We start from the raw sequence: 24,265 nt of genomic DNA, 5'->3' as shown, positions 1-24,265 counted from the left end.
GCAATCCTTAGCAAAAGAACAAAGACAGAGGCATCACATTATCCAACGTCAAACTATACTTTAAGGCTACAGCAACCAAAACAGCAGGATACTAGTACAAAAACAGACACATAGACTAGTGAAACAGAATAGAGAATCCAGAAATAAGGTCACACACCTACAGCTGTTTGGTCTTCAACAAAGTCACCAAAAATAAGGAATGGCAAAAAGACTCCCTATTCAATAAATGGTGGTAGGATAGCTGGGTAGTCATATGAAGAAGGATGAAATTGGACCCCTATATTTCATCATATATAAAAATTAACTCAAAATGGATAAAATATTTAAATCTAAGACTTCAAACTATAGGAATCCTAGAAGAAAACCTAGGAAACACCATCGTGAACACTGGGCTTGGGAAATAATTTATGACTAAGTTCTCAAAAGCAAATGCAACAAAACTAAAAATTGATACGTGAGACCTAATTAAACTAAAGAGCTTCTGCACAACAAAAGAAACTATCAACAGAGTAAACACAATGTATAGAATGGGAGAAAATATTCACAAAGTAGTCATCCAACAAAGGTGTGATACCCAGAATCTATAAGGAACTTAAGTAATTAAACAAGCAAAACCCAAAAACCCTGTTGAATAGTGGGCAAAGGATGTGAACACTTCTCAAAAGAAGACATACATGCAGCCAACAAACATATGAAAAAATACTCAACATCATGAATTAATGCAGGAACAGAAAGACAAATACTGCATGTTCTCTCTTATATGTGAGAGCTAAACATTGGGTACTCGTGGACATAAAGATGGCAACAGTAGACACTAGGGACTACTAGATGGGGAGGGAAAGAGGAGGGCAAGGTTTGAAAACCTAACCATTGGGTACTATGCTTACTACCTGGGTGACAGAAATACTCATATCCCAAATCTCAGCATCACACAATATACCTATGTGACAAACCTGCACATGTATCCCCTGAATCTAAAATAAAAGTTGAAATTGCATTTTAAATTTTTTTAAAATTAAGTATTTATTTAAACAGGAGAATAAATATTTAGAAACTTTTCATCCCTTTTAAAAGAAACCCTATACCATCAGCCTTAAGCAATCAATTCTCATCTCCTCTCCCCACTCCCACCCTCACTCCTAAGCAAACCTTTATTGACTTTGGGTCTATATGGATTTGCTTATACTGAATTTCAAATAAATGGGACAAAAAAATATGTGGTTTTTGTGATTTGATCCTTTTACTTAGCAAAATGCTTTCAAGGGTCAGTTATGTGGTAGCATGTATCAGTACTTCATTTCTTTTTATTTCCAAATTATGCACAGTGTATAGATATTCTAAATTTTATTTATATATAAATCAGTTGATTAACATTTTAGTTGTTTCCAGTTTTTGACTTTTTGTAAGAATCTATGTTTTCATTTAATTACCTGGGAGTAAACTCTCTGGGTCATATGGTGACTTTATGTTTAACATTTTGAGGAATGACTAAACTGTTTGTCAAAGCAGCTGCACAATTTGGCATTTCCACTAGCAAGGTATGAAGGTTCTGATGTCTCCATATCTTGTCCAATACTTGTAAGTATTTTTAATGATCACCATTCACTGGGGATGAGGTGATATCCATTTGCAGCTTTGATTTGCATATCCGTATGACTAACGATGTTGAGCATCTTTTCATATACTCATTGGCCATTTGTATATATTCTTTGGAGAAGTGTCTAAAGTCCTTTGTCCATGTAAAAATTTGTGTTGTCGGGCCAGGCGCTGTGGCTCATGCCTGTAATCCCAGCACTTTCGGAAGCTGAGGTGGGTGGATCACCTGAGGTCAGGGGTTCGAGGCCAGCCTGGCCAACGTGGTGAAACCCCATCTCTACTAAAAATACAAAAAATTAGCTGGGTGTGGTGGTGTGTGCCTGTAATCCCAGCTACTTGGGAGGCTGAGGCAGAAGAATCGCTTGAACCCGGGAGATGGAGGTTGCAGTGAGCTGAGATTGCGCCATTGCACTCCAGCCTGGGAAACAAGAACGAGACTCTGTCTCAAAACAACAACAACAACAACAAACTGTGTCTTTTATTATTAAATTGTAGACATTTCTTATATATTATATTTGTTATTTTCCAGTTGTTTTTATGATAACCATGCCAGCGATATGAAATGGTATTTCATTGTGGTTTTTTGGCATTTCTTTAATGACTAATGAAGTTGACCATCTTTTCAATGCTTTATTGGCCATTTATATATCTTTGGAGAAATGCCTATTCAAGTCTTTTGCCAATCCTTGGATTGGATTGTTTATTTGTTGTTGAGTTGTTGTTCTTTATATATTCTGGATAATAAGCTATTACGAGATATATTGTTTGCAAAAATTTTCTCTCATTCTGTTTGTTGTCTTTTCACTTTCTTGATAATTTCCTTTGAGACACAAAATTTTCTAATTTTGATGAAGTCCAACTTATCTATGTGTTTCTTTTGTTGATTATTTTTATTGTCATATCTAAGAATCAATTGTCAAATCCAAATTCATGAAGATTTACCTCCATGTTTAGGTTATTCATTCATTTAAAATTAATTTTTGTATATAACGTCGAGTAGAATTTCATTAAAATAACTTCAAATAACTTCATTGTTTTGAATGTAGACATTCAGTTGCTTCAGTATCACCTGTTGAAGAGACAATTCTTCCCCAATGGAAAGAAATCTGCACCCTTGTCAAATTCAGTTGGTAATACATGCATGGATTTATTTTTGGACTCTCAATTCTATTCAATTTGTCTATATTTCTATATTTATATGTGTATGCCAATAGTGCACTGTTTTAATTATTGTGTGTATGTACCACTTGCATTGTAATATAGACCATTTACATTCCATATTAATTTGAGAATCAATTTTTCTATTTCTGTAAATAAAGGCTGCTGAAATTTTGATAGGAATTTCATTTAATCTGTAGATTCCTTTGAGTAGTATTGAAATCTTAACAACATTAAGTTTTTCAGTTCGTGAACATAGGCTATCTTTCCATTTATTCCTTTAGCAATGCTCTGCAGTTTTCAGTGTACAAGTCTTTCACCTCCGTGGTTCAATTTATTGTTAGGTGTTTTATTCTTTTAAATGCTATTGTAAATGAATTGCTTTCTTAATTTACTTTTCAGGTTTTTCATGGATGGTGTATAGAAACTACTGATTTCTGTGTGTTGATCTTGTATTTTGTGACTTTGAGGGATTTATTTATTAGCTCTTGTAATTTCTGTGGATTCTTTTGGGATTTCCCCTATATACGGTCACTTCCGTGAATAGACATAATTTTACTTCTTTTTTTCCAATTTGAATGCCTTTTACTTTTTGTCTAATTGCTCTGGCTAAAATTTCCAATACAATGTTCAATAGCAGTGTTGAAAGCAGACATCCTTGCCTTGTTCTACATTTTAAGGGGGAAGTCTTTAGGTCTCTCAACGCTGAGTGTGATGTTAGCTGTAGATTTTTCATAAGTGCCTCTTTACCATGTCGAGAAACTTACCTTTTAATACTGGTAAGGTTATAATTTTTTGCTTTCAACCATCATATATTTTAAAGAACTTAGGAGAATAAAAATAGTCTATCTACACAGATAGTTACCATTTCTGTGGTTCTTTCATTCTTAAAGTTATCACTTTCCCTCTAGTATCATTTTTCTTCTCTCTCAAGATATTCCTTTACCATTTTTTTAGAGCAGATATACTGGTAGCAAATTATCTTAGGCCTCCTGTATCTGAGAATGTGCTTATCTCACCTTTATTCTTAAATATTATTTTCTCTGAATATTGATAGTTCTTTTACTTTAAAAATATCATCCCAGGACCCTTGGACTCCATGGTTTCTAATGAGAAGTCCACTGATATTTAAATCATTGTCTCCTATAAATAATATGTCATTTCTTTCTGGCTTCGTTTAAGGTTTCTTTGTTGTTAATTTTCAGAAATTTGATTGTGATATTTCTGGGCATGGATTTATTTGTGTTTGTTTTAGCTGAGGTTAGCTGAGCTTCTGCAAGTTTATGTACATAACCAAATTCAGTTATGTTTTCAGCCATAATTTCTTCACTTTTTCCCCTACACTTTGTTTTCTTCTTTCTTCTGGCACTACGACTAAACAAATATTACACCAGTTGTTGCTGTCTGACAGATCCATGAACTTCTGTTTAATTTTTTCAATCTTTTTTTTCTTTTTATAATTCTGAGTGGATAATTTCTACTAAACTTCTTCAGTTCACTGACTTTCTGTCTTCTTTACGCTGCTATTGGGTCTTTCCAGGAAATTTTTGTTTTAGTTTTTTACCTTTCTGTTTTAAAATTCCTATTTTGTAATATCATTTATTTCCTGGCAAATACATTCTGTATTTTCATCACTTTAAAAAAATTCGCCTTTGCTTCTTTTTACTTTATTTTATTTTTATTTTATTTTATTTTATTTATTTTTTTCTTTTTTGAGATGGAGTCTTGCTCTGTCGCCCAGGCTGAAGTGCAGTGGTGCGATCTTGGTCACTGCAAGCTCCGCCTCCTGGGTTCACGCCATTCTCCTGGGTTCACGCCATTCTCCTGGGTGCACGCCATTCTCCTGCGTCAGCCTCCCGAGTAGCTGGGACCACAGGTACCTGCCACAATGCCCGGCTAATTTTTTATATTTTTAGTAGAGACGGGATTTCACCGTGTTAGCCAGGATGATTTCCATCTCCTGACCCCGTGACCTGCCCGCCTTGGCCTCCCAAAGTCCTGGGATTACAGGCGTGAGCTACCGCGCCCGGCCTCACCTTTACTTCTTGAAGCTTGACTATAATAGCTTCTTTAAAGTCTTTATCAGTTAATTCCAACATCTGGATCATGACAGGATTGGCATCTGTTGATTCCTGCTTCTACTTATGCTGACTAGTTTTGGATTGCATTTTGGATACTTAATATACTGCGTTATGAGACTCTGGGTCTTATTTAACTCTTATGGAGATTATTGAAAAGAGAGAGAGAGAGAAGTTCATAGACTTGGAGATTTAAGCTAAAAGTACCAAACCACTTTCTGTAAGCGATGGTTCTAAATGGGTTCCATTTTCAGAGTTTGCAGTGTTGTTTGGCTGTCTCCCATGTGTGTGCCATTCAGAAGCCACAGTCTGAGACCTTGGGGATGGCCTATCAGTTCTCAAGAGTCTTTAGTTAGGCTTTTATTCATGCTTATGTAGCTTGTAGGGGAGACCCACAATTCAGACACAACTTTATGGAATTACTGTCTTGAATTCTCTCCTCTTTACAGCCTTTGTGACACTTTTTGGTTCTGAAAGGCCCTGATTCTGCTCTTCAGTCTAGAAAGAAAGGGCTTCAGTTTTCCCTCTCTGCTGTGAACATTCCACAACTGTGTCTGCCACTGAAGCCAAGTAGCAGGGTATATAGAGAAAGAAAGAATTGGGATATCCATCACATTCTTAGGACCACGGTCCCTCTTGTCAGAGGGAAGGGTTGCTTTCCCTCAGAGTTTTAAGTGTCTGCCCAGCTACCACTGTTATTGTTTTCACCTCTGTAACAGTACTGCCATAGATTTTCCTGGGTCTGGGATGGAAAAAACAAAAAGCAACACAGTCAAATTTTTATACTTTCCCCAGGAACTGACCCCAAGGACTCCTTTTCCTGACTGGGACTGGAAATTGAGGTCTTCTCTTACAGCTTTCTGCCTACATTCAGCCCAGAATTTTGAACTTTATGATGCATTTCATTCCACCGTGGGAGATACCAGAGGCAAAAAACAAGAAACTCCCCCTTAAATTGGTCTTACTTTGAGTACTCATTTCCTTATTTCATTCTACCTGCTACCATTTAACGTTTCAGAGTCTTCAGATAGCTGCTCAATATATCTGTTTTAGTCATTCGTTGTACTCAACAGGAGAAACAGGGTGACATATGCTTACTTTTATCTGAACTGGAGCCAGAATCTTAAATATATATTGAAAAGATTATATTAGGTACTTTTTAATTTATGTCTATCTTATTTACTTGTTTTTTTCCATATATTGTTAGGCTTAAATGTCCTAAAGCATTCTAGGCAAATGGCACAAATCCCTTTTAAAAAAAGCCCCTCTAAGTATATTCCAGAACCTCAGTTAGTATCTAGCCTCATTACTTCTTTATATTATTCCATTAAATTTTAAGTCCATTTTCTTTAGTTTTAACTATGGTGTATTACATCATTTTCCAAATAAAATGTTGCCTATAAATATCTAGGGGGATTAGAAATTTTAATAACTATTTAAATAAAAATTATTGTCGGTATATACACACATTTTAAAATAATTACACAATGAAGGGAAAGAAAGCAAAATTTTAATAACTATTCCTCTCATTAGAGGAGAAGAACAAATTTTTACCTGTTGGATGCACGTTTACAGTTTGCTGAATATGTACTTCAAAATAAAGTACATATATAGAATGTAATTTTTAGAGGAATTCTTACTTCTGATTGACCTGACATATACCCTAAAAGGTGTTTTATCTCCATTCTTATGGCTGCCATGTTAGAGAAGGTAGTTATGCAAACATGAGCAGAGTAGGAGAAGGGCTCCACAACAAGGAATGTCAGGCAACTATCAGGTGATGGTCAATCAGTTGTTAAACTGTCGCTTTAAAATCATAATTGGTTGCAGCCAGAGCCAGGGAAAGGCAGTCTCTAATAGCTAGAAAATACCTGAAGCTGGTGATCAGTAGCGTCCCAATAAGATCTCAGGAGTGGGCAAGTGGACTCAAGCATGCGCACTAAGAGGCAAAATGGTGGCGTTTAAGTGGTATACGATCTACCTCTAGGAAATGTTGACTGATAAGGAAGAAATGCTTCAAGTAAGCATGTGCACAACTTCAGTAAACATACTGTGCATGTGGCCCCTCCTAAGTGCTGGCAGGCTACTACGCATGTGGACAGCCTGCTTCAAGGGAAGAATCAAGGGAGAAAAAAACCCCCTGCAAACCCTGGCACCATGCTAATGTGTAAAATCCCAAGTCAAGAGCTGAACAGGGCACTTGGATCTCTCAAGTCCCCTGCTTGGCCTTCTTCCAAGTGTACTTTACGTCTTTTCGTTCCTGGTCTAAAAGTTTTTGATAAACTTTCATTCCTGCTCTAAAACTTGCCTTGGTCTCTCCCTCTGCCTTAAACCTACTTCTGCCCTTCAGCCGAATTCTTGCCTCTGAGGAGGCAAGGATCAAGTTTACTGCAGAGCTGTACAGATTCACTGCTAGCAGCAATCACAACTCATTATATATTTTCACTTAATAATTATAGGCATACTTCCATGCACGTCCGTGTGAAGAGACCACCAAAGAGGCTTTATGTGAGCAACATGGCTGTTTATTTCACCTGGGTGCAGGCGGGCTGACTCCGAAAAGAGAATCAGCGAAGGGAGATAGGGGTGGGGCCGTTTTATAGGATTTGGGTAGGTAAAGGAAAATTACCGTCAAAGGGGGGTTGTTCTCTGGCGGGCAGGAGTGGGGGTCGCAAGGTGCTCAGTGGGGGTGCTTTTTGAGCCAGGATGAGCCAGGAAAAAGACTTTCACAAGGTAATGATGTCATCAGTTAAGGCAAGGACCAGCCATTTACACTTCTTTTGTGGTGGAATGTCATCAGTTAAGGTGGGACAAGGCATATTCACTTCTTTTGTGATTCTTCAGTTACTTCAGGCCATCTGGGCGTATATGTGCAAGTCACAGGGGATATGATGGCTTGGCTTGGGCTCAGAGGCTTGACATTCCTGCCTTCTTATATTAATAAGAAAAATAAAACAAAATAGTGTTGAAGTGTTGGGGCAGTGAAAATTTTTGGGGGGTGGTATGGAGAGAGAATGGGTGATGTTTCTCAGGGCTGCTTCAAGCAGGATTAGGGGCAGCATGGGAACCTAGAGTGGGAGAGATTAAGCTGAAGGGAGGTCTTGTGATAAGGGGTGATATTGTGGGGATGTTAGAAGAAACATTTGTCATATAGAATGATTGGTGATGGCCTAGATATGGTTTTGGATGAATTGAGAAACTAAATGGAATGACAGAAGGAGAAAAACAGGTATAAAAGGTCTAAGAATTGGGACAACTCAGGATATCTGATTAGAGAGTGCCTAAGGAGATTCAGCATAGTCCTGCCAGTAAAGATTATTTATTTACTTCAAGAGTTAAGAGTGGCAGTTTGGGGATAGCACCAGGAGATATCAGCTGTGATGGCTTGGAGAAACAGTGTAAACCAGCAGTGTAAACAAGAGCAGGGTATGTATGAGTAGTTGAGAACGGTGAGTAGGAATATGACTAGACAGAAGATAGTAGGGATGACAAGTTTTTGGGGCACAGTCCAAGTTGGTCTGGTGTCTGGAATGAGACTGGAGCCTAATAAAAAGGAGCGTCTATACAGGAGCTTAAATGGGCTGTACCCTATAGCATTCCAAAGACAGGCCTGAATTCTGAGAAGGGAAAGTGGTAAAAGTATTGTCCAGTGCTTTTTAAGTTGGTGGCTGAGCTTGGTGAGGTGTGTTTTTAAAAGACCTTTAGTCCGTTCTACTTTTCTTGAAGACGGAGGACCATAAGGAATATAAAGGTTTCACTGAATACTAAGAGCCTGAAAAACTGCTTGGCTGATTTGACTAATAAAGGCTGGTCTGTTATCAGACTATATTGAGGTGGGAAGGCTAAACTGAGGAATTATGTCTGACAGAACGGAAGAAATGACTGCGGTGGCCTTCTCAGACCCTGTAGGAAAGGCCTCTACCTATCCAGTGAAAGTATCTACCTAGACTAAGATGTATTTTAGTAATCTGACTCAGGGCATGTTGAGTAAAGCTAATTTGCCAGTCCTGGGTGGGGCAAATCCTCAAGCTTGATGTGTAGGGAAGGGAGGGGGCCTGAATAATCCCTGAGGAGTAGTAGAATAGCAGATGGAACACTGAGAAGTGATTTCCTTGAGGATAGATTTCCACAATGGAAAGGAAATGAGAGGTTCTAAGAGGCGGGCTAGTGGCTTGTACTATAGCATAACCTGCCTTTGCTGGTGTGTGGTGATTAGGCCTGGTGGAACCACCATCAATAAATCAAGCTTGATCAGGGTGAGGAACAGGAAAGAAGGAAATTTGGGGAAATGGGGTGAACGTCAGGTGGATCAGAGAGATACAGTCATGGGGGTCAGGTGTGGTATCAGGAATAATGTGGGAGGCCGGATTGAAGTCTGGGCCAGGAACAACGGTAATTATGGGAGACTCAACAGAGTGAGTATAGCTGAAGGAGCTGGGCAGCAGAAAGTATATGCATCAGGTATGAGGAAGAAAATAGATTTTGGAAGTTATGAGAACTGTAGAGAGTGAGTTGAGCATAGTTTGTGATTTTGAGGGCCTCTAAAAGTATTAAAGCAGTGGCAGCCGCTGCACGCAGACATGAGGGCTAGGCTAAAACAGTAAGGTCCAGTTGTTTGGACAGAAAGGCTACAGGGTGTGGTCCTGGCTCTTGTGTAAGAATGCTGACCGCGCTAACCATGCCTAGGAAGGAAAGGAGTTGTTGTTTTGTAGAAGGTGCTTGGGTTTGAGAGATCAGTCGGACATGATTGGCAGGGAGAGCACGTGTGTTTTTATGAGAATTATGCTGAGATAGGTAACAGATGAGGAAGAAATTTGGGCTTGACTGAAGTAATGGGGGCTGGCTGTGAAGCTTTGCAGCAGTACAGCCTAGGTAATTTGCTGAGCTTGATGGGTGTCAGGGTCAGTCCAAGTGAAAGCAAAGAGAGGCTGGGATTAAGGGTGCAAAGGAATAGTAAAGAAAGCACGTTTGAGATCTAGAACAGAATAATGGGTTGTAGAGGCAGGTATTGAGGATATGAGAGTATATGGGTTTGGCACCACGGAGTGGATAAGCAAAACAATTTGGTTGATAATGCGCAGATCCTGAACTAACGTGTAAGGCTTGTCTGGTTTTAGGACAGGTAAAATGGGGGAATTGTAAGGAGAGTTTATAGGCTTTAAAAGGCCATACTGTAGTAGGTGAGTGATAACAGGCTTTAATCTTTTTAAAGCGTGCTGTCAGATGGGATATTGGCATTGAGTGGGGTAAGGGTGATTAGGTTTTAATGAGATGCTAAGGGGTGCATGATCGGTCGCCAAGGAGGGAGTAGAGGTATCTTATACTTGTGGGTTAAGGTGGGGGGATACAAGAGGAGGATGCAAAGGAGGCTTTGGATTGGGAAGAAGGGCGGCAATGAGATACAGCTGTAGTCCAGGACTAGTCAGGGAAAGAGATAATTTAGTTAAAGTGTCTCAGCCTAATAAGGGAACTGGGCAGGTGGGGATAACTAAAAAGGAGTGCTTAAAAGAGTATTATCTAAGTTGGCACCAGAGTTGGGGAGTTTTAAAAGGTTTAGAAGCCTGGCCGTCAATCCCCACAACAGTTATGGAGGCAAGGGAAACAGGCCCTTGAAAAGAAGGTAATGTGGAGTGGGTAGCCTCCGTATTGATTAAGAAGGGGACGGACTTACCTTCCACTGTGAGAGTTACCTGATGCTCGGCATCCGTGATGGTCTAAGGGGCTTCCGAGGCAATCGGGCAGTGTCAGTCTTCAGCCGCTAAGCCAAGAAGATCTGGGAAGGAGTCAGAGATCCTTGGGCCAGAGTTCCAGGGGCTCTGGGAGTGGCTGCCAGGTGAGTTGAACAGTCCGATTTTCAGTGGGGTCCCACACAGAAGGGACGTGGCTTAGGAGGAATCCCGGGCTGCGGGCATTCCTTGGCCTGGTGGCCAGATTTCTGGCACATGTAGCAAGCTCCTGGGGGAGGAGGTTCTGGAGGAATGCCTGGCCGCTGCAGTTCAGGCATTTAGAAGTTCTTGTGTGCTGGAGATGTGGCTGGGGTTTGTCTCACAGTGGAGGCAAGGAACTGCAACTTTTTTCTATTATTGTACACCTTGAAGGCGAGGTTAATTAAATCCTGTTGTGGGGTTTGAGGGCCGGAATTTAATTTTTGGAGTTTTATTTAATGTTGGGAGCAGATTGGGTAATAAAATGTATTTTGAGAATAAGACGGCCTTTTGACCTTTTAGGGTATAGGGCTGTAAAGTGTCTCAGGGTTGCTGCCAAACAAGTCATGAACTGGACTGGATTTTTATATTTGATGAAAAAGAGCCTAAACGCTATCTGATTTGGGATAAAGAAAAAGGAGCATTAACCTTGACTATGCCTTTAGCTCCAGCCACCTTTTTAAGAGTAAATTGCTGGGCAGGAGGGGGAGGGCTAGTCACAGAAGGAAACTGTAAGCCGGACCAGGTGTTAGGAGGGGAGGTGATAAAAAGATTATAGGGTGGGGGAGCAGAGGCTGAGGAAGAATTGGGACCTAGCTCAGCCTGGCGAGGAGCAGCCTGGGGAGGAGGGGAGAGGTCAGATGGGTTTGTAGAAAAGGAAGATTAGAAAGACTCAGCGATGCTTGGGGTTGGGACTGAGGGGACAGGCGGGAGGGAAAGAAGGAAGATATGGGACGAGTTGCACTGGGCACAGAGACTAGGAAGGGACTGATGTGTAAAAGAATGCCTGGACGTCAGGCACCTCAGACCGTTTGCCTATTTTATGACAAGAATTATTTAGATCTTGCAGGATGGAAACATTCAAAGTGCCATTTTCTGGCTATTTGGAACTATTGTCGAGTTTGTATTGCGGTCAAGTGGCATTGCAGAAGAAAATAAGGCATTTTAGTTTTAGGTTAGGTGTGAGTTGAAGAGGTTTTAAGTTTTTGAGAACACAGGCCAAGGGAGTAGAAGGAGGAATGGAGGGTGGAAGGTTGCCTATAGTGAAGGAAGCTAAGCCTAGAGAAAAGAGAGAGTAGAGAAATTGAGGGAAGGGGTTTGGGGGTTCTTCCAGAAAAGTGGGAAAAGGGGTTGGGGTGCAGAGATAAGAGGTCAGGGCATGGAAATAAGGGATGGGGTGCAGAAATAAGGGTTGGGGCATGGAAATAAGTGGTCGGGGCATGGAAATAAGAGATTGGGGCACAGAGATATGAGGTTGGGGCATGGAAATAAGGGATTGGGGCACAGAGATAGGAGGTTGGGGTACTTGCCCCTCCTCTAGAAAAGCGGGACTTGCCACTAAGAGTGAAGGAGAAGGGGTTGAGGGGTACTTGCTCCTCCCCCAGAAAAGTGGGACTTGCCGCTAAGGGTGAAGGAGAAGGGGTTGAGGGGTACTTGCCTCTCCCCCAGAAAAGCAGAGAAGGGGTAGAGACAAGGAGAGAAGGGGGTGGGGTACTTGCCCCTTTCCCAGAAAAGTGGGACTTTCCGCTAAGGGTGAAGGACCAAGGCAGGCGTCCCTGCATGGTCTGACACCTTTGAAACGTGGCTGAATAATCAGAGAGGCGTCCCTGCAATGATTAAACACCAAGGGAAGGCTGCCTTCCCAGTCCGTGACTGGCGCCGGAGTTTTGGGTCCACAGATAAAACATGTCTCCTTTGTCTCTACCAGAAAATGAAAGGAATTGAAATTAAGAGAAGGGAGAGATTGAAGAGTGGAAAGGAGAAAGTGGTTGAGGGACAGTGAGAGAGGTTGGAGAAGAGAGTAAGAAGAGGCCGCTTACCTGATTTAAAATTGGTGAGATGTTCCTTGGGCTGGTCAGTCTGAGGACCTGAGGTTGTAGGTGGACCTTTCTCACGGAGCAAAGAGCAGGAGGACAGGGGATTGATCTCCCAAGGGAGGTCCCCCAATCCGAGTCACGGCACCAAATTTCATGCGTGTCTGTGTGAAGAGACCACCAAACAGGCTTTGTGTGAGCAACATGGTTGTTTATTTCACCTGGGTGCAGGCGGGCTGAGTCTGAAAAGAGAGTCAGCGAAGGGAGATGGGGTGGGGCCGTTTTATAGGATTTGGGTAGGTAAAGGAAAATTACAGTCAAAGGGGGGTTGTTCTCTGGCAGGCAGGAGTGGGGGTCACAAGATGCTCAGTGGGGGTGTTTTTGAGCCAGGACGAGCCAGGAAAAAGACTTTCACAAGGTAATGTCATCAGTTAAGGCAAGGTCCGGCCATTTACACTTCTTTTGTGGTGGAATGTCATCAGTTAAGGTGGGGCAAGGCATATTCACTTCTTTTGTGATTCTTCAGTTACTTCAGGCCATCTGGGCATATATGTGCAAGTCACAGGGAATGTGATGGCTTGGCTTGGGCTCAGAGGCCTGACACATACCAAAACTTTTGTGGTGTTTAGTAAGAAGAATCAAGGTAAGTTCAGGTTTACCTGTTGAGTAAGTGTAAGAACACTGGGGTGAGGGTAGGAGTGGAGGCTATAACTCATCCTTGAAAATAATTATATATGCCTGCCACTATATGCATTTAAAAAACAAAATTGAATAATAACTAAGCTAGTAAAGGAAGAGGTAAAGACTCTTCACAATCAGAAATGAAAAAACAAAAAACAAAAACAGAAAAGCGTTATGTTTCCCTAAGGTGGATCTTTTTGTGGTAGACTATAACAAAGCAATAAAGGAATCGGCAATACTTGCATACTCAGTGGACTATTTAAATATTATTGTGACTGAGAACAAAAGACTTCAAAATTTCCCTAGATCTCTTGTTTAAACCTATATGGGAGTACAGATTTAGAGCTAAATGGAGCACAATCACACAGGGAGACTTTGGAGGCTACAAGGACCATGAATATTGATGGGAACTCACTTCTGTGTTGTGCTCTGAACAAATGACAACAGAATAGTAAACAACTATTTCTTTGGAGATGCAAATAGATTCCACAGGCTGTGAACTGAAACTCTTTCTCACTCAGATCTTATTCAAAGCAAACAGTGTATTTAGAAGGGTACACATACCCTAACAATTAGACAGGATATGGCAAACTAGAAACAAAGAAATAGAATTAGTTCCAACTCCTTATAACTATAAACAAGCTTTTTTCTCTGTCTCACCAAATAAGCTAGAGATGGTATTATCTCCGTTTCACATTTTTTTAAATACATGAGTTCATTCTAGGAAAGTTGCCTTTGAGTATTTAGCAAAATTTTCCTGGACCTGAACTCTACAAGTGCCATCTTTCAGAGTGATACAATAGTTCCTGGAAGATTGTTACTAATGTCATTTTACTCATGTTGAAAAACTCTGTTTTCCAAATAGATAAATTTCTCTTTGGGATCTGTAGAGGCTCATAAGTGACCTTCCAGATACAAGCTGCTATTGAGAGTTAAGGGGATGATCAAAAATCACAGTAGTTGATGCAAAACCTGAATAATAATATTCTAAAGAGGAAAATAGGATTCTTTCTTTTTGCCTAGAAAAGGAGCAAAGGCTATTGTATGGAAATTCAGAGAAGGAAAAATGTACTGAGCCTGAACATGGATGAGCAAATTATTAAATTATTAAATGGGGTCAAATAATAAAACTGTCCTTATAGAATTTAGCATGATGTCTATCAATAATTATTATAAAGCATTAGCTTAAAGAACAATAGTTTTTAAAGGGCAGGAAAATTCAGGTTGTTCACAAAACAGACAACAAAAGTAAGTTTGTGTATTCCTTCATTTCTGTGGGGGCATAAACGTCTCAAAGTCTATTTTGGAATACCTGTGAGTTCCCTGAGGGCGAGGCTGTGTGTTATTCTTCTTTGTGTTTCCAGGATCCAAGTTGAACTCTAAATTCAGAGGCAAATCAGCAGCCTGTTTTAATGGAAAACCCTAAGATGCCAGTCCATCAGGGGTGTTCAGATATCACTGGAAATGCAGCAGAATGGAAAAAAAAAAAGTATTTTCCTGATCTACTCTTAGGAAGACCATTGCATTCTGTTTGAAAGGATTTTTCATATGTCCTTGGTGTAGGCAGTGAGACCTCAATGAGTATGTTCAAGTGATAAAAGATGACTAACTAACTGCCTTCTCAGGAGCATGTTTTTTTAATTTATGTAATTTACTTTATTTTATTTTTTACCTGTAGGGCTTTAGTGTTCTTCAGCGAAAGGCACAAGTTTTCCAAAGAGCAGAGTAACAAAAGAGCAAAGAGCAAGCTAGAAGTGGGGTTTAAATTCTATCAACAGTAGCTCTCATTTTCTTCCTCACATAAGACTTAGTTTTCTCTCTAAATAAATATTTAAAACTATTCACACAACATTTGTTAAAAGAGGCAGCAAAGTGTTAACCTCCTTGGGGCAGGCACCCACATGATTCAGCCTGGATCTGTTTATAAATCACCATCACAGGTGCTGCACGATGAATGCTACTTTTTTCCCATCTTGACACAGAATGTTCTTGCTAACAGGGAGAAAAGCCAGTACCTTTTCTCTATCCAAACATTTGAGAATTAGGGGCTAGAGTTCGCAGATTCTGTTGGAAATTATCAATTTCATCAAAATTTCCTGAAACATTCCTTTTTACCCTCTGATATGGTTTGGCTCTGTGTCCCCACCCAAATCTCACCACGACTTGTAATAATCCCCACATGTTGTGGGAGGGACTCAGTGGGAGGTAATTGAATTATGGGGGTGGGTTTTCCCATGTAATCTTGTGATAGTGAATAAGACTCATGAAATTTGATGGTTTTATAAAAGCGCAGTTGCCCTGCACACCCCCTTGCCTGCTGCCACGTAAGACATGTCTTGCTTCCCCTTTGCCTTCCATCATGATTGTGAGGCCTCCCCAGCTATGTGGAACTGTGAGTCAATTAAACCTCTTTCCTGTATAAATTACCCAGTCTCAGTTATGTCTTTATTAGCAGTGTGAGAACAGACTGGGGCTGGGCACAGTGGCTCACACCTGTAATCCCAGCACTTTAGGAGGCCAAGGCAGGTGAATCACCTGAGGTCAGGGTTCGAGACCAGCCTGGCCAACATGGTGAAACCCTGTCTCTACTAAAAATACAAAAATTAGCCAGGCCTAGTGGCGGGTGCCTGTAATCCCAGCCACTTGGGAGGCTGAGGCAGGAGAATTGCTTGAGCCCAGGAAGCAGAAGTTCCAGTGAGCCGAGATTGCACCATTGCACCCAGCCTGGGTGACAAGAATGAAACTCCATCTCAAAAAACAAACAAACGAAAAAAAAGAAAAAAAAAAGAAAAGAAAAAGAAAAGAAAGAAGGAAAGAAAGAAGGAAAGAACAGACTAATAGAGCAAATTGGTAATGGGAAATGGGGCATTGCTGTAAAAATAACTGAAAATTTGGAAGCCACTGTGGAACCAGATAATAGGCAGAGGTTGGAACAGTTTGGAGGGCTTGGAAGAAGACAGGAAGGTGCGGGAAAGTTTGGAACTTCCTAGAGACTTTTTAAATGGCTTTGACCAAATGCTGCTCATCTCAGATTGAGATGAGGAACTTGTTGGGACTGGAATAAAGGTGACTCTTGCTATGTTTTAGCAAACAGGCTGGCAGCATTTTGCCCCTGCCCTAGAGATCTGTGAAACTTTGAACTTGAGAAAAATGACTTAGGGTATCTGGCAGAAGAAATTTCTAAGCAACAAAACATTCAAGAGGTGACTTGGGGGGTATTAAAAGCATTCAGCTTTATGTATTCACAAAGATATGGTTTGAAATTGGAGCTTATGTATAAAAGGGAAGAAAGCATAAAATTTCAGAAAATTTGCAGCCTGGTTATGCGGTAGAAAAGAAAAACCCATTTTTCTGAGGAGAAATACGAGCTGACTGCATACATTTACATAAGTAACAAGGAGCCAAATGTTAATCACCAAGACAATGGGGAAAATATCTCCAGGGCATGTCAGAGGGCTTCACAGAGGCCCCTCCCATCACAGTCCTGGAGGCCTAGGAGGAGAATGGCCTTGCTCCTTTGGGCAGTCTTGGGATTTGGTGCTCTGGCTTAAAGGGCCAAGGTACAGCTTGGGCCATGTCTTCAAAGGGTGAAAGCTCCAAGCCTTGGCAGCTTCCATGTGATGTTGAGCCTGCAGGTGCACGGAAGTCAAGAATTGGGGTTTGGGGCCAGGCGTGGTGGCTCATGCCTGTAATTCCAGCACTTTGGGAGGCTGAGGCAGGCAGATCACGAGGTCAGGAGAATGGCATGAACCCAGGAGGCGGAGCTTGCAGTGAGCTGAGATCGTGCCACTGTACTCCAGCCTGGGTGACAGAGTGAGACTCTGTCTCAAAAAAAAAGAAAAGAAAAGAAAAGAAAAGAATTGGGGTTTGGGAACCTCCACCTAGATTTCAGAGGATGTATGGTAATGCATGGATGTCCAGGCAGAGGTGTGCTTAAGGGGTGGAGCCCTCCTGGAGAACCTCTGCTAGGGCAGTACAGAAGGAAAATGTGAGGTAGGAACCCCCACATAGAGTCCCCACTGGGGCACTGCCTAGTGGAGCTGTGAGAAGAGGGCCACTGTCCTCCAGACCCCAGAATGGTAGATCCACTGACAGCTTATACCATGCACCTGGAAAAGCTGTAGACACTCAATATCAGCCTGTGAAAGTAGCCACAGGGTCAGAGCTGCCCAAGACCACAAGACCATGGGAACCCACCTCATTCATCAGCGTGACCTGGATGTGAGACATGGAGTCAAAGTAGATTGTTTTGGAGCTTTAAGATTTGACTGCCCCACTGGATTTCAGACTTGCATCATGCCCATAGCCGCTTCATTTTGGCCAATTTCTGGAATGGGTGTATTTACCCAATCCTTGTACCCTCATTGTATCTAGGATGTAACTAATTTGCTTTTGATTTTACAGGCTTATGGGCAGAAGCGACTTGCCTTGTTTCAGATAAGACTTTGGACCACAAACTTTTGAGTTAATGCTGAAATGAGTTAAGACTTTAGGGGACTGCTGGGAAGGCAGGATTGTGTTTTGAAATGTGAAAGGGACATGAGATTTGGTAGGGTCCAGGGACAGAATAATATGGTTTATCTCTGTGTCCCCTCCCAAATCTCACACTGAACTGTAATAATCCCCATGTATTGTGAGCAGAACCCAGTGGGAGGTAATTGAATCATAGGGGCAAGTTTTTTTTCCTGTGCTGTTCACATGATAGTGAGTGTCTCACAAGATCTTATGGTTTTATAAAAGGGCAGTTCCCCTGCCCACACCCTCTTGCCTGCTGCCATGTAAGACATGTCTTGCTCCCCCTTCACCCTCTGCCATGATTGTGAGGCCTCCCAGCCACGTGGAACTGTGAATCAATTAAACCTCTTTCCTTATAAATTACCCAGACTCAAGTATGTCTCTATTAGCAGCATAAACTGGGCTGTCTCTGCTGTCCCAGATTTCTCTATTCCTTCTCTTCCAGCAGCTCCACCTTGCAGAGATGCTGTCAAATATGCACAAGCTCTTATATTATCAGTGTCTTCCCAAGATGAAGCCAAGTCCTGATGAGCTGAAGCTAAGAGTTCTTTTCATCTTGACATACTGGCAGCCAGCTAACCCAACCATGGCCCTATTTTCTCCAACCATTACTAAACATGTAAGTCCCTTAGATCATCCATTTTCTCTTTAATTTTGTCAGTCCACTTCTGTTTTCTCTGGCCTCTCAAAATTGCAAATATGCTCTTTGTAAAACTTCTGTTCTTTGTTAAAACTTCTGTTCTTTGTTAGATGCCTACTCATCCTCAATTACCTCACTGATCCTTCTTGACACTGGCTCCTCCTTGAGGAAATCACCTTCATCGCAGCTTCTACCAATGGCCGGAAGGCTGTCATTCTCCCAAACCATATTATATTCTGGTCTGTAGTTTTGGTCCACGTCTAAAAGTTGCTGGTTGAACCTGGTCATTCATTCTCTTTTCTTTCTATGTTAATAGAATGCCCACTTTATCTGAGTCATAGTTGTCTTGAGTAAAGCTATTTCTCAGAATTCCTTACAATTGGGTGGCATGAGACTGAGTTAAGTACCTAATGAGGTGTTAGCAGAAATAGGGTATTTAACTTCCTGAAGTGTCTTTAAAGGAAGATAACTGACCCTTCCTCCCATCCCTCCTTTCTATTGGCTTGAAGGTGGATGTGATGGTGGAGCTGTAATAGCTGTGACTTGGGGAATGGAGGCCACAAATGGCACAGCAACAGGAAGAAAGAAGCCTTGATCTTTGATAAGTTGAGTATTCTAACTCATTTGGAATGCTTATGTTTAGACTCCTATTTAAGAGATAAATAAATATCGATCTGTTATTGGATTTTTTGTCCCTGACCACCAAACCTAATCATAACTGACATAGTCAATGCTGCTTTTACTCTACTGGTAAAGCCAGTGATCCTTTGAAACTCATGTTATTTGCCTAAATCATCTTCAACCACTCCTCATTGCTGATCTTTGCTGACCTTTTTTATGCCCACTAATCCTTTGAAGACCTCAGTATCTTCAATATCCATATCCATATCCATTTAGAAAATATATTGATTACATTGGCTTCTCAATTTTTATTCTTCTTAATTCCTTCAATGTTTTCCATTTGTATCAATCAGGATACAATTAGCTATGTGACTAATAAACAACCCCCAGATTTCAGTTGCTTATAGTATAAAAGGTTTATTTTTTGTTCCTGTTGCAGGGCATTCATGTGTTTTCTTCACTCCAGTGCCCATGCTGACTTTGCCTCTAATTGGGATATTGCTACTCTTGTGGGAGAGGTATAAAGAAAACAAAGCAAACTAAACCAAAACAAAACAAAACAAAGACACACACACACACACACACACACACACACACACAGAGGGAACTATATACAAGCTGGCTGTTTCAAAACTTCTGCCTGCTCGAAAGTGGCACATATCCCTTATACTCATATTTTATTGGCTAAAGTAATTATTTGGTTAAATGGAATATTAATAATATTAATAGGGTGAGAGATGGGCAACTTTAGTGGAGAATAATATATCACTCTAATACCTATTGCAATGCACATAGCATATATATTTAATACATATTTATAGGTGGATTGATTGGAATATAAAATCATTTTTAATTGTACAAATTATTTAATTTTTATTTTGAAGAAATGTGGGTCATCCAATTTAGTCTTTTATCTGATTCTGAAACAATTTCTACAGTATATTGACAATTTGCTAATCTTTCTTTAAAAAACTGCTTAGCAGGGAGCCTACTATCTTACAACATAATCCATAAATATTTATTTTTACACAAAAATAGTTATTTCCATGGCACTTTGGAAGAATGAAGGTAAACATGGGCTCAAGCCCCATGTGTTGAACCAGGAAGTCCCTATAAATTTTGTTTTTTTTTTTTTTTTTTTTGACATGGAGTCTTGCTCTATTGCCCAAGCTGGAGTGCAGTGGTGTGATCTCGGCTCACTGCAACCTCCACCTCCTTGGTTCAAGCAATTCTCCTGCTTCAGCCTCCCAAGTAGCTGGGACTACAGGCACGTGCCACCATGCCCAGCTAATTTTTGTATTTTTAGTAGAGATGGGGTTTCACCATGTTGACCACACTGGTCTTGAACTCCTGAGCTCACGATCTGCCCACCTCGGCTTCCCAAAGTGCTGGAATTACAGGCATGAGCCACCGTGCCTAGCCAAATTTTGAACACTTTTAATGTTAACTCTTCTTTGTAACAAACTGAAATTAGTCTCCTCATAACCTCTTTCTTCTGGTTTTTAACTTACTTTGGAGATTAATAAGATCAGGTTAGAAAAGACAGCTTGCTTGACAAAATGAAGAGCACCTACACTCTCTGAAGAAGAGTTTTTACTCAGTTCCAGCCAACTGCATAATTCAGGAAATTGCTCTCATTCTGCCAAATGTTCATGTACCCTTAGTACTAGAAATGGGTTTCAATTAAAAATAGAACAAAATAACACTAACAGTTCAACCACAACACATGATTGTGGCCTAAGTATTCCCAAAACGTGATGACTATTTTCGACAGACATAGTTTGAGAATAATTCCCCCACTTTGAACACTTTTTTGTGGCAGCTTCTTAGTTATGTCTTGTAGTTGAAAATTGATAGAAAAGAAACAAATTTTGAAAACAAGAGTACCCTCTATATCTCTTAGGTGCTTCTTGATTTTTGAGTTTCATAAGAGCATGGCCAGGGAAAGTGAGATTTTATATATATGATGTGGAAAATTCCATCACAATGGGACTGAACCTGATAGGAAAAGCGATTGACATCTCTCATGCACATGGTGTCTATCTTTGTATAGCTCTAATCATTGATAAAGCTTTTTTGAGCTGAGGGTGGGGAGAGGTAGAGAATCAGAAGTAGTATGGGAGCATTTGAGAACTCCCTTCTGATAAGACCAATAATGAACCATGTTTGTTTATTGTGTAAGCACCCATAGACTTTTTTTTTTTTTGGCTAAAATTCAGTTGTACAGTGTTTCTTCTGCTTGCTCCAAGTGTTTGGTTTACTTTAGAAAACAGATTTCCTGTACTAGGTGCTCACAGACCTTGTATTCAATGCTTCACTCTAGAGCTATGTTATGAATCAGTCTCTAAATTGCTAGTCAGTAGTTTCTGGATTTGATCCTCTCATGTTAAAAATTGGAATATTCCCTTATTCTGTATTTCTGGAATTTGTCATATTTGTCACAATTCTTCAGTAATAACTAATAGTTGATTCTATAATAATATCTTAAGGTTTTGACTCTTGAGGTAAAATTAATCAGAACCCAAGATCTTGAATTCATTTAAAACAGTCCAATGCTCTGGCATTATTTTGATTTTTGTTTGTTTATTTGTTTATCAAATATTTATTTAAGCCCTAAGTATTTGGATCTTAAGTTGGGAATGGAGATATAAAAATTAATTAGATACAATTTTGTTTTCTAGGACTCCATGTTTCATAATAACAACAGTTAAAGTAATTGAGTGCTGCATGTGCACAAGGACTACATGTCAGGTGTTTGCCTACTGGAAGCTCATTTTTTTCCTCACAGCATCATGGGGGTGACACTTTATTTTGATGAAAAGGAAGCTGTTGCATAGAGAGATCCAATGAGTTCCTGAAGATCTCACAGCTCATAAGTAGAAGTATCAATATTCAAACCTAAAACTTGTGTTCATATCAGGTTACTTCCCTGATTCATTAGCCTTACTTGAAATTCTGTCTGTTATTAACCCATTTGACTACCAGTTTTGGTTTTAAGAACATTCTTCTTAATGAAGAAGCCAAGAGCAAAAGAGGATTTAAAAGTAATGCTTATTTTCTATCACTCACAGAAATAGCTGAATTCTGTCTGTGGGTATACATTCCTGCACAATAGAAGTATGATATTACTTTGCCTTCTCCTAACACTGGGGCTATTTACTTTTCTTCATTGTTCCAACTTTTAACATATTTGCAAATACCCTTTATGTTGTTCTTTGTCCTAAGACTCATTCACACCTCTGCTTTCTCCACATTTCAACATTTCTATCAAAAATCTGTGAAGGTTTCCCATGATCCTTTTATGTGTTCCACTCACCTATACATCCTTGACTCAAGTCATCATCCTGGAGGAGCCGTACTTTAGATGTCTTCTTTCCCTGTGGTTTATCCTTATTAGGCTGATACATAGCTGTTACATTTTAAGGAAAATATCTTGCCTCTCAGTATATTTGATAATAGCAATAATTTTTCTTGTCCCCTAAACTTCTGGAAATCAGTTTCTCTTAAGTCTAAAATGCATGTGAGACCAGGTCTAGAACTGCCTCCCTGGATGAATGTGCCAAGATACTTTTCTCCTGAGCTTCCTACTGCTTTAGTTTCATCAATAAATTTTTTGATATAATAATCATCTAAGTCTAGAGCAGTAGTAACCTTTGTTAATTCTACTCTCTCATCGGACATAAAAAGTTAGCAAGATAACTTCATAACAATTGCTTTGCTTTCATCAGTATAAGATTTCCAGCCAAATCTAAGTAGGTAAAATTCCCCAGTTCTTAGTAAATTTCTTTGCTATTATAAAACAATCCATTTTAGAAAACCTATTTCATTTGCTCAGTGTTCTCAATAGTCAGTAGCATCCAAAAATATTCCTGATGAAATAGTGTTCTTAATATAGAGTCAGATCAGTGTACAAGCCATGGTATCAGTTTCCTTTTACCAGCACCATCACCTTTAGTGATAACTAGTCTTCTCAGAGTCTTTTTACCTATTACAAGATGAAATCAAATGGCATAATGTGAAAGAGTATTTTTAAAATGTAGAAATTATTTTAATAAAAATAATTTCAGGATGCCTTGCGTTTTTCTCCCCCTTTGGTATCTTTACCTAAATGAATATCCTTTAAGCTAAAATCAGATAGGCCTTAGGTGGTCATTTGTTTTGTTTGTTTTCCTTCATGTTAAACACTAGCTTAAATAAATATTACAGAACTTTGTGATTTCACCAAAGTCAGAGTCAAAATATGTTGATATGTATTTTTATGTGTCACAATTTAAGATAACACAACATTTTACTAACCCAAAGATTATTCGTATGTCTTACTGGTCTCACAGAGTAATTGTTATGGCAAATATGTTTCCTTAGGACTCAATCATTTATAGAAGTCTGCAGTTCTATAAAATCATGACATTCTTTCAACTATTTATATAAAAGAATATAACTTATAAGTTCATATGCCTTGGTATCAGACTAACTTGTGTTTGAATTTTGGCACAAAAAATACTGGTTATGTGATGTTAAGCAAGAAGTAATTTTAACCCTCTGAGGTTCAGTGAATTCATCTAAAAATAGTGATTTAAATTTTTACTTGCTTACTGTGAAGAATAAGCAAGGTATTGTGACATATTGTGCATTTAAAATTCGTTACTACTTATTAATTGCTATAATCATTCTTAAAAATACCATAGCCTACCATTATCAAATTAGGAGTCCATGGAAAGCGGTACAACACTGTTGCACAACTCCAGGTGGTGCAAATGGTATTTCCATAGCATTTCATGTACATGGCAGGCCCTGCAGTTGCACAAAGTCTTGGATTTGAACTCAAGTACCTTATTCCATTATCTCCAGAATCTACTAATTCAGCAAATATATGTAGCCATTCAGATCTAGTCAGAGACTGACACTGGGTTAGATGGTGGGAAAACAAAGACAAATGAGAACACTATCCCTTTTTAATACAGTATATCATTTAACAAAAATAGTAGATAATTATGTTAGAGGAAAAAAAAAAGAATCAAGACCCTTTGTTTTCACCTGCAATTCTTTAGAGCATGTTAGAGAAAGGCTTCTTCTCTGGGCGAAGAAGTTAGAAAAAGTTTTTTCTTGCAAAGTTGTATGGGACAGAATGCAAGTTTCATGCCACAGCTCCATAGATTGAAGACGTAAACTCAGGTTCAGTTAAGATCCTAATCATGTTTCCTTAGAAAGGTAACTTTGTGCAGAGCACAACCCGCACGA

The 24,265-nt window shown here is 39.8% G+C and overlaps 1 long non-coding RNA gene across 5 annotated transcripts in view; it reads left to right on the top strand.

Moving 5' to 3' along the window:
• LOC129143542 (uncharacterized) overlaps positions 1-24,265 on the top strand; it is a 98,623-nt gene that overhangs the window by 26,817 nt on the left and 47,541 nt on the right. For 2 of the 5 annotated variants that reach the window (XR_010155832.1, XR_008547136.2), the window contains 2 exons: positions 18,212-18,385; positions 18,916-20,162. The exons of 2 other annotated variants lie outside the window; for them this stretch is intronic. This is a non-coding gene — a long non-coding RNA (uncharacterized LOC129143542). Of the gene's footprint in view, positions 1-18,211; positions 18,386-18,915; positions 20,163-24,265 lie in introns of those variants that run through there. One more of the 5 variants, XR_010155831.1, reaches the window with a different exon arrangement.

The sequence above is a fragment of the Pan troglodytes genome, chromosome 2 (genome assembly GCF_028858775.2).
Source record: "Pan troglodytes isolate AG18354 chromosome 2, NHGRI_mPanTro3-v2.0_pri, whole genome shotgun sequence".
Lineage (NCBI taxonomy): Eukaryota > Metazoa > Chordata > Mammalia > Primates > Hominidae > Pan > Pan troglodytes.
The sequence above is the reverse complement of the archived record's forward strand: the minus strand, read 5'-3'. Positions and strand labels throughout refer to the sequence as shown.